The sequence below is a fragment of the Portunus trituberculatus genome, chromosome 46 (genome assembly GCF_017591435.1).
Source record: "Portunus trituberculatus isolate SZX2019 chromosome 46, ASM1759143v1, whole genome shotgun sequence".
Taxonomy (NCBI): domain Eukaryota; kingdom Metazoa; phylum Arthropoda; class Malacostraca; order Decapoda; family Portunidae; genus Portunus; species Portunus trituberculatus.
In genome coordinates this window covers 9895518-9906557 of record NC_059300.1, presented here as the reverse complement: position 1 = coordinate 9906557, position 11040 = coordinate 9895518, and the positions used below count along the sequence as shown (strand labels likewise).

The 11040-nt window shown below is 43.1% G+C and overlaps 1 protein-coding gene across 17 annotated transcripts in view; it reads left to right on the top strand.

Annotated features, from left to right (window-relative positions):
• LOC123519872 (potassium channel subfamily T member 2-like) overlaps window positions 1–11040 on the top strand; it is a 624454-nt gene that overhangs the window by 97118 nt on the left and 516296 nt on the right. The window contains exon 1 of one of the 17 annotated variants that reach the window (XM_045281495.1): window positions 7654–7899. The exons of the other annotated variants lie outside the window; for them this stretch is intronic. The gene's annotated coding sequence lies outside the window, so the exon portion shown is untranslated. Of the gene's footprint in view, window positions 1–7653; window positions 7900–11040 lie in introns of those variants that run through there. 17 annotated transcript variants of the gene reach the window in all.

The window sequence follows — 11040 nt, the reverse complement described above, 5'->3', positions numbered from 1 at the left end:
AAAAAAAAAAAAATGGAAAGAAAAGTGACTCACGGGTTGCCAGTTCTCTTAAAATTTATTAAGAGCTTTTATTACTACGGTAAATAATTATCATGGAAGTGTAAGAGAAATTTGGTACCTTCCTCAAATAAACACATAAGAACGCATGTAAGTAAAGGAAGCTACAGGAAGCCATCAGGTCTACATGTGGCAGTTCAAAAATATATTATCTCACCCTTGATTGTTTTTTTTTTCCTTTTTTTCCCCTAATATTCCCTGATGCAAAAAATGAAGTCGATGCATCCAGTTACTGTGTTCCTTTACGTACACTTTTCCTCTTGTATTTTGAAGTGGAGGAAAGGTAACCAGAGTACACCCTTCACATGCCTCTTAGGAACCTATTAGCGGAAAGGACTGATTTACGGCGCTTCCTGCCCGTTTTTCGTACCCTCCTCCTCCCTGGGAAACCGCACAAAGGGAGGCAGCAAAATGTACCTGTCAGCCGTCGTGCGGGGCTTTGCGCTGGGCCAACCCTCCAGAGACTGCTGACTAGAAGGAAGGGAAGGTAAGGAGATGAAGTGAGGGAAGGGAAGGAATGGTAGGAAAAGGAGCTCAAATGAAGGAAGAGAAGCGAGTTAGATGAAGAGAAGAAAGGAAAGGGAGTTGAAACGAAGGAAACTTGGAGAGGAGGGAGATGAGGAGAAGGAAAGAGAGTAATGGAGTTGAAGGAAATGAAGGAAAAACATAAATGGAGGAGGGAAAAGAAGGAAAGGTAGGGAATGGGGCTGACGTGATGAAAGAGAACGGAGATGAAAATAAATGAGTTCAAGAAGAGGTAGATGAAGAGAAGAAAAGAAGGAAAGGAATTGAAAGGAAGTAAAGGAAAAGCGATAAAGGAAAAGGAAGTTTGAACAGGAGGGAGATGAAGAGAAGGAAGAAAAGGAAAGGAGTTGAAGAGAAGGAAAGGGAAAAGAGATAAATGGAAAGGTTGAATAGGAGGGAGATGAAGAGAGGAGAATGAAAGGAAGGAAGCTGAAGGGGAAGGAAAGTGATAAATTGAAAGAAGTTGGAATAGGAGAGAGATGAAGAAAAGAAAAGAGAGGAAAGGAATTGAAGGGAAGGAAGGAAAAGGGATAAAGGGAAGGAAGGTTGAGTAGGAGGAAGATAAAGAGGAGAGAAGAGAGGAGAGGACCTGAAGGGAAAGAAGAAAGATGAGATGAAGGGAAGGAAGGGAACCGGTGACAGGCTGCGTGTATTCTCCCTGACATCAATGTTTTTCATGTATTATTTTTCATCGTGGTATTTCTGTTGTGTCATTCTTGGTATTGCTTTTCCCTTGACCCTTCAGTTTCCCTTCAGCCGTTTCTTCACCACTTTGTACCCGCTCGAAGACTTTTGTTGTTTTCATCTTAACCTCTTCAATACTGGAAGTCATTTTTACCTTGAGATTTGTGTAACATTAGACCATTTTATTGACATTAGGAAGGGTCTATGGAGGTCAGAAGATTAATGGCCACAGTCTTCACTATTTCAATTCCCCAACTAGATTTCCGAAGCTGTATAAAATCACCAGATAGTAAGCAGAATGAATGTGGAAATGCGTCATGGTACTAAAGGGATTAATATGTATTTTGATCTCTTTTACTTTCTTTCCTTGAAGTCCCCAACAGTCACCACCGCGATCACCTCCACTAACTTTAAATCCTATATATATTTTTTTGTTCTTTTTTTGTTTTCTTCCTTTACCAGACGCCTCTCAGTAATTCCTCTCGTGTTTTTCTCTCGTTCTTTTAGTACTAATTCTTTACGGAAGTTTTATGTACTGAAGTTTCCTACTTATAGTCACTTCAGTACAGTCGTCTCAGCCATCCAGTCCCCACATCTCTCTCTCTCTCTCTCTCTCTCTCTCTCTCTCTCTCTCTCTCTCTCTCTCTCTCTCTCTCTCTCTCTCTCTCTTCTTTTTTCTCCTCCTCCTCCTCCTCCTCCTCCTCCTCCTCCTCCTCTTCCTCTTCCTCTTCCTCCTCCTCCTCCTCCTCCTCCTCCTCCTCCTTCCTTCTCCTGTACTGTCCTGTCTCTCTTATCTGTAGCCAGTTAGTAGTTACCAAACAGCCTCGAAAGGACCAACAGGTATGTTGCTGTTTGGCTTTCCTTTGTATTCCTTTATATTCCTTGTCTTCTTCTTTTTCTTCTTCTTCCTCTTCTTCTTCTTCTTCTTCTTCTTCTTCTTCTTCTTCTTCTTCTTCTTCTTCTTCTTCTTCTTCTTCTTCTTCTTCTTCTTCTTCTTTTTCTTCTTCACTGTAGTCTCCTGCATGTTTTCTGAAGTGTAATCACCTTGTCCAGACTCCAGCCTTGATCTGTCTCTCTCCTCTCCTCACTTGATCCACCATTTCCTGCAGCACCGCGCTTGCCAACAGTGCCTCCTTAGGTCGCTCGCTCTAACTTCCTCAACTTCAGGTTCGTCTTGGTGTTTGTGGACTCTCTCTCTCTCTCTCTCTCTCTCTCTCTCTCTCTCTCTCTCTCTCTCTCTCTCTCTCTCTCTTAACCCCTTCAGTACTGGGACATATTCCTACCTTGAAATTTGTGTACGATTAGACTATTTTATTCACATTAGGAAGAGTCTACGGAGATCCGAAAATTATTGACCAGAACCTTCACTATTTTTAATCCACCACATGAATTTTTGAAGGTGTATAAAATGACCAAATGATAAATAGAATGAATATTGAAACGCGTCATGATACTGAAGGGGTTAATCGTAAAATTGCGTCTACCTTCTCATTTACTTTTACTTACGTAGCTTGAACAAATACGAATAAAATGCTCGATAGTTGCAACAGAATATTGTTATCTTTTACAATTCTTCTTGGTTATCTTCACTGTCGTCATTATGTGCTTCTAGTAGTAGTAGTAATAGTGGTGGTGGTGGTGGTGGTGGTGGTGGTTGACTTGCGTGACAACCTTAGAGCACTGTAGATAAGAGCAGCAGGTGGTTGTATTAAATAGGGTATGAGGAGAACGGTGCCTCTATTTTGTGACTTCCATTCCTCTATGTTCTCACACCTCTGGCTCCTCACCTGACTGTATACCTGATGGACGCGGCAGGTGGGTTTGTTAATATGGGTTTGTGTAGCTATTACCTTTACCTGTGACCGTTCTGCCGCATTAGTCCTTCACCTTTACTTCATTACATATTACTCGTACACTTCACCAGACACAAATGGAAGCAGCACATATTTCTAAAAGACTACATTCTGAAGCAATTTTGCCCTTAATCTTCAACTACAGTCATTTAAAAGGCTCTAGTTGAAGTTTCTCAGGTTTTAAAGGTGTTATTTACAATTCGTGACAAATTAGCAAGTTTTCTATATTAGTGATAAGAAAAAAATCCCTCTTGAGAAGGCAAATTAATGTGGTGAGAGAGCAAAGTGTTGGCGGTGGGAATGTTTGTGTTACGTACTTGTGCATGTAACCTCTCATCCCACCACTCTATCACACCTAACCACGCTGGGATAATTACGAGGGTGGTCTTCTGTCTTTGTAGAAATTAGCCAATGATCACTGGGTTCATTTTGAGTCTGTGAGCGTCATTGGCTGGTGGAGCGTGGCCTGGACCGCCTCTGATTGTGTGGTGCAGTGAGGCCGTGACTTCCATTTATTGGCTCGCTGCCTCTCCTGGTTCATTGTGACTCGATAGTGCTTCTTCCTCTCATAGATAGGATGGGTGTTGTGTTCCATTATCTTGCCACACGCGTAGATTACTTAATGAAGTTGACTAATCGACTTGTTGATGATTGATTAAGCTCACATCCGGCACGTTAAGTCGAGTTAATGGTAGACAATTATAATGTGCGGAAGTGAGTTTAATTGACAAGCGTTACCAGGAAGGAACAATGAAACAGGTCGAAAAAATCATGAAAGACAAATCTCATCCCACCATTCCGACTGTCTATCCGGTAGAAGATTAGCTCTATATAATGCACGGATAGGTATAGAAAATTGCTTGGATTATAAAGTATTGCAATTTTAAGCCGCTTAGAATAGAATGTGTGATTAGCTGAAGAATAATCACTCCAAGCTATCTTTTTTTTTTTCGCTGACTACTTTTCTTGTATTCTCTCTCTCTCTCTCTCTCTCTCTCTCTCTCTCTCTCTCTCTCTCTCTCTCTCTCTCTCTCTCTCTCTCTCTCTCTCTCTCTCTCTCTCTCTCTCTCTCTCTCTCTCTCTCTCTCTCTCTCTCTCTCTCTCTCTCTCTCTCTCTCTCTCTCTCTCTCTCTCTCTCTCTCTCTCTCTCTCTCTCTCTCTCTCTCTCTCTCTCTCCCCGATAGTATGTTCCCTTTCTCAGTGTCTCCTATATTTTCTTATTGTCTTTTTACAATTTTCCCCTCTCCCCTTATTTTTTTTTTCATTTAATCTAATTGTTTCCGTGTTGTATATCGTCTCTCTCTCTCTCTCTCTCTCTCTCTCTCTCTCTCTCTCTCTCTCTCTCTCTCTCTCTCTCCCTGGAATTTTCTCATTCTTATCACTTTGGTTCTGCAATTTTTCGTATATTTATTTCTTTTCCATTCAGAAACGAGCCCAGAATCAGAATTAATGTTGAATTGCTACTCCTCTTTTTTTTTTTTTTAAGCAGGAAGTAGTATTCAGTTCGCAGGCCATTGTTCATAGGGCGAAAAGATCAAAGGTTACTGGAGGCAGGCCTTAAGGATGCGCTGGCTCGTGGGGCGGGGGTAGCACCAGCAGCAGCAGCAGCAGCGGGAGCGTGGTCTTGGAAAAAGTGTGTTTGTTTGCCTTACGTATTTTTGAGTTGCTTTCATATCGCTTGGAGTTATGGTGTGTGTGTGTGTGTGTGTGTGTGTGTGTGTGTGTGTGTGTGTGTGTGTGTGTGTGTGTGTGTGTGTGTGTGTGTGTGTGTGTGTGTGTGTGTGTGTGTGTGTGTGTGTGTGTGTGTGTGTGTGTGTGTGTGTGTGTGTGTGTGTGTGTGTGTGTGTACGTGTGTGTGTGGGTGGAAAGGGTTGTATGTGGGAGGATGTTGTGTGCTTGTGAAGGGGATGGGTGTGTGTGTGTGTGTGTGTGTGTGTGTGTGTGTGTGTGTGTGTGTGTGTGTGTGTGTGTGTGAGTGTGAGTGCGTTATATATTACGTGTGCACATGCAAGCTTATTGACGGCAGCACAAAATTGCGCTCAGTAGTACATATTGACCTTTCCCTTTCCTGCGCCAGTACCTCAAAAGTCTCTTAGCTCCTCGTGCTACACATATATACGTATTAATTCTTCAAACAGTATTCTCTACCACTCATTCATTACCGTAGTTGAATCACGAGCAGGAATTTGTGATTAAAGCTGACTGTCTTGACTCTACGGAGGAAAGAATGCAACTAACGAATTCCCTTCACAAATTGGCGTTTTACCCTCGGTTTTCCCGCCAAAATCCACCATTAACTCCAGCATGGCTCAACTTCCTGTAGAGCTTCCATGCGTATTCAAGACTTGATTCTGTATTTAGATTTTTATTCTCTCTCTAACACTATTATTTTCAAAGGACACGCAGATGGCTACAGTCCTGTTTTCAAGTGTTTTTCCCAATTTATAAATACATACTCTACTATCAATAACTCATAAAAAAAACACCACTTAAAGTCTAATTAACTACCATTAAATCTTATTAGAAGTCACCATAACCGCTTCACAATTTGGAAATATGATTCTTTTATATCTATGGAAGATTGTGAGTATTTGTGACCCCTTATTGATGGTGTCTAGTGCTCTTGTTGGCCCTGTCTAGTTTGCATATCTCTTGTTGGCGCTCTCTTTGGCGGTCACTTTAGCTATCATGGGTTATGGAAGACGTGGTGACGCAGCGTAATGGAATTGGCAGCCACAGCGCGTCCCTGGCCCAGTGTGGCGTGGTAAGGAGCGAAAAGTCCAAAAAGCGCCTCAGGACTCGTCTGTGCTGGAAGGTGAATTCTCTAGTTCTTCTGTCCTGGCGTTTGGCGAAGAGAGGAGAGTGTGTGTGTGTGTGTGTGTGTGTGTGTGTGTGTGTGTGTGTATCTGTTTGTGTGTTAGGCTGTCTGTTTGTCTGCCTGTTTGTTTGTCAGTGTATTTAGCTATCTGTCTCTCTTTCTCTCTCTATGTATGTCTTTCTATCTATTTATGTATGTTTTTATCTATTTATATCCATATACCTTTACACACACACACACACACACACACACACACACACACACACACACACACACACACACACACACACACACACACTGAAGGATCCCTCTTCTTATTTGCTAGATCCGTAACCCATTTGTGTGTGTGTGTGTGTGTGTGTGTGTGTGTGTGTGTGTGTGTGTGTGTGTGTGTGTGTGTGTGGCTGCTCAATGATCCCTTATCTCAGTGATGATAAATTGACCCAAAGGCATTAGCGTTGTTCCGTTCATCGTGGTTGTAAATTGCTGCGATATTTTCTCTCTCTCTCTCTCTCTCTCTCTCTCTCTCTCTCTCTCTCTCTCTCTCTCTCTCTCTCTCTCTCTCTCTCTAGTTTTTATAGCGCAATTTATTTCTGCTCTGGTTTGCTGCTCTCTCTCTCTCTCTCTCTCTCTCTCTCTCTCTCTCTCTCTCTCTCTCTCTCTCTCTCTCTCTCTCTCTCTCTCTCTCTCTGTATCTTTCTTTACTTAGCTGATTCAAGATTCTTTGTGCTTTTCTCTCTTGAAAGGAAACATTTGCATGGGAAAGAGATAAATAGAGAGAGAGAGAGAGAGAGAGAGAGAGAGAGAGAGAGAGAGAGAGAGAGAGAGAGAGAGAGAGGAGTAGCTCAGTAAGAAATGATAAATAAGAGAAGACTTGGAAAAGAAAACTTATGGATGTGAAAAATGAATGATAAATTGAGAATGAAGAAGAAAGTAAAAAAAAAAAACACGAAGAACGAGGCAGAATTAAAGAAATTGATGACTGGATGTGCTAAAGAAGTGAGTAACCGCTAGAGAGAGAGAGAGAGAGAGAGAGAGAGAGAGAGAGAGAGAGAGAGGGTGGAAGGGCGTAAAGTTTCCTGGCTTAGTGGGCTGGAGGAAATACTTGACCACGAACGTAAGAACAACACCAGTAAAAGCGGCGGTGATGGCGTTTACGTGTAGGCAATGTCCGGTAGGGGGGGAAGCGTGGTATGGTGGTGGTGGTGGTGGTGGTGGTGGTGGTGGTGGTGGTGATGATACAAAGTTGTGAATTGCGGTGGTCATTGTGAAGTAAAGTGGTGGTGATGAGTTTTGATAGTGAAAGGTGGTGCGTTTGTTGGTGGTGGTACAAACTGGTGATGAACTTTATTGATGGTGGTGGTGATGATGGTGGTGGTGGTGATGGTGGTGTTGATAAATAGAGGCAGTAATGACATGAGGTACTTTTGATTTATGGTAATGGTGGTGAAGGTAGTGGTGGTGGTGGTGGTGGTGGTGGTGGTCGTGATTCATTGTGCTGGTGATAAGAGTGGAGGTCGCGCGAGGTAATAGTGTTGGTGATGGCTTAATGGAAATGAGGGAGAGGAAAATTGGCGCCCAGAGTACTCTTGATATGCCTTTATTCCTCTTGGTACGGTCACGGTCCTCTTGATACAGACAGGAAAAAAAAAAAGGTGCGAGATGCTAAGCCTATTATGGAGCGTTGGTGACTGGTAGGTGTGTGACCCGTGAGGCGGTGGGCGTGGTGGTGCTCCTGGCGGTGGTGATGGTGGTGGTAGCTCGCCTTGCCTAGTGAAGGCGAGGACGGCACCGCTTTGTCAGTGTGGTTTCTGGCAGTGTGCAAGAAGGGTGTTTGCTCCGCGCGCTTCGCCGTCCCGCCCTCGCGTCACTACTGCCACAGGCTCTCCAGTGACTTCCTCGCCCTCCCACCCGCCGCTCCCTTGCCACCCTTCCCCGCCGAGATCCTCTTCAGGAGACGAGGTGCCCAAGGCGGTGCTGCGGAATAATTGCAACTTTTTCTGAATAACAAAATTGTATCATTGTATGGCACAGTGAACGCTAAAAAAAGTTTGATTATCGCTGGTGAATAATATGGACGTGTGTGTGTGTGTGTGTGTGTGTGTGTGTGTGTGTGTGTGTGTGTAGATAGGTGGGTGGGTGGGCTGATGGTTGGGTGGGTGGGTGAGTGTTTGTGTGTTGGGGTGGACGAATATAATGAGAATGGAGAGTTATGCAAATACACTTCTTTAAATTACTTAATTTCATAATTGAATTGTGGAGTTTTTTCTATTCAAATATTGAGTACTACTTTTCATGTGGGTGGAGAGAGAGAGAGAGAGAGAGAGAGAGAGAGAGAGAGAGAGAGAGAGAGAGAGAGAGAGAGAGAGAGAGAGAGAAAGGTGCTACCATGCAAGTAGTGCCAAGCTGCCTGCTTGAGAGTGCCCCTTGATGGCCCACTTTTGCCACACGAGAGAGAGGAGGGTGAAGGCGTGGACAGGCGGCTGGCTCACTCTTGCCTCGGCTCTGAGTGCTGAATTTTGTTGCATGAATATTTTGTGGTGAATCCAAACACACCAACACGTCCCAGCCACTACCACTTTCACCACTACAAACACCACCACCACTACCACCACCACCGACAATAATAATAGCAACCATATATTTAACAACAACGAAAAGAACAACAACAACAACAACGACAACAACAACATCTGAGTCGCTTTTAGAATCTTCGTTCCAGGAAGCGCCGCGCCTTTCCTTCCTGTCGTCATATTTACTGAATTTCCATCGCGCTAGTCCAGGCAGAGGAAAAAAATGACGATCGTAGAAGTTGTTAGTTCTCCTTTCCTTCTTGCTTCCTTCTTCTTTCTTGCTTATCTTATTTTGTGGTCCTTTCCTTCCTTCACTCTTATCTTCCTCTTCTTTTTTTTTTTCTCTCGCTACTCCCTCTTTCATGTAGCATCTCTCCTTTCCTCCTTTCCTCTTTTCCTCTGCCGCGATTTGCCCTAGTTTCCTTTTTATCACCCTTCTTTCTCCCTCATCTCTTCTCTCCCTCCTTTCCTCCCTTCATCCATGCCCTCTTTCGCTCCCTGCACTCCCATTCCATCCAGTCTTTACTCTTATCTTTTCATCCATCCTTCCTTTCTTCCTTCTTTCATTCATTCTTTCATTTATTCATTCATTCATTCAATCTTTCATTCTCTCTACACTTTTTTTCTCCTCTCAACACTTGCTTGCTTTTTCTCTTAAGCATCCACTCTTCTTTCTTTCCCTCCCTCCCTCCTTCTCTCACTCCTTCCCGCCTTCTCTCCCTCCCTCCCTCAGGTGTGCACGAAGGCAGGTAGTCGCAAATAAAGTGCCTCGGCCTGCGCAAAGTGAGGAAATAAATTATGTGTAAACACCTTGAAATTTCCTCCCCCTCCTGCCTTGAGTATCAGCATCCCTCCTTTTATTTTTTTTTTCATTCTCTGGTACTCGGTTTGTCTCCCTCCCTTCGTCCCTGTTCCTCTCCCTCTCTAGTCACCTTCGCGTGGCTCTGCTCCTCTTGTTATCTCCCGCCACTGTCCCGCGTTAAGCCAGCTCTTTTAATTAAGTGTTGTATTTTTTATTCATTTGTGTTGATTTTTCTGTCTCTGTCTGTCATTCTGTTCCTCGCTCTCGTTTTTGTTTATCTCTAATTTTCTCTGTCTGTTTGTTTATCGCTCTGTGTCTTTTTGTCTTTTTGTCTGTCTGTCTGTCTGTCTGTCTGTCTCTGTCTGTCTGTCTCTCTCTCTCTCTGTCTCTCTGTCTCTCTGTCTCTCTCTCTCTCTCTCTCTCTCTCTCTCTCTCTCTCTCTCTCTCTCTCTCTCTCTCTCTCTCTCTCTCTCTCTCTCTCTCTCTCTCTCATAATTAACCCTAACCTTTGGCCTGTCAGTACTTAGATTGTGTAGTAGTCTTTGGTTAAAAAAGGCTGGTGTGATGTGGTGAGGTGAGGTGTGGTGTGGTGTGGTGTGGTGTGGTGTGGTGCTGTTGTAGTTTGATGGAGGAATTGGTTGATGTCTGCTTGTTACATTCCTCCTCATTATAAGCATTTGGTTTGTTAAAAATGAGTTTGTTTTGCCTAAGGGATGCTGAAACCAGTATAAAAAAATGCCCTTGGAATGCTAGTTCTGAGATAAAAGGAAGAAAAGACCAGAACAATTCATCAAAATTGAAGGATTCTAGATACGTTTCAGTGATAGAGGTTCAGTTTTCACTTCCCCCATTATTTTTTCCTATATGTATCATGATTAACCTCCACTACATCACCCACACTATCTCCTTCTCCCATTACTGTACATTATCCCAAAACTATTTACCATAATTTGCCCTGGACAGTATTATAAGCCACCTTTTTCCTTTTACGTCCCCTTCTTCTCCTTTACCTCTTACTTTCCGCTGCCTCTTCCTCCTCCTCCTCCTTCTCCTCCTCCCCTCTGAAAAGAAATCTTATAACCATTCCTTATATCCCCACGCCACCTAATACTTTACCCGTCCTTCGCTGGTAGATATTTTTCCTTCCTCGTGGTCTTTCCTCTAACAACCTAATGAGTCTCCAGTTAGTTCCCTTGCCTCCTTCAGATACGGACCAGAGATTCAAGTTAACAAGATCTAACTCGCCGTCATTATAAGTTTTCAGATCAGAGGTGGTTTAGTCGTCATTTCTAGTTTGTGTTTACGTTCCTGTAGGTTCTCTCTGTGTTAGTGGGAGTTTTAATTTGTCGTCCTTTTATCTTTCTATCATCTTCCATGTTCGGTGTTATTGATTTTGATGTATTTGTTCACTTTTTTTTCTGTTTGTTTATTGGTTGTGGTGTTCAGTTGTTATTGAATGTAATAAAGGTATTTGTTTATTCATTTATTTTTCATTTTTTCTTTGTTCTCTTATTTTTTGGTGGTTGATTCTTTGATCTGTAATTAACCGATTTTCTCTCTCTCTCTCTCTCTCTCTCTCTCTCTCTCTCTCTCTCTCGAAAGAGATTACAAGGCTCCCTTTCGCTGTAGTCCCTTTCACCATCGACAATATATTTTTATTATCGGCTTTTATTATTACCTCGTCTTCCTCCTCCTCCTCCTCCTCCTCCTCCTCCTCCTCCTCCTCCT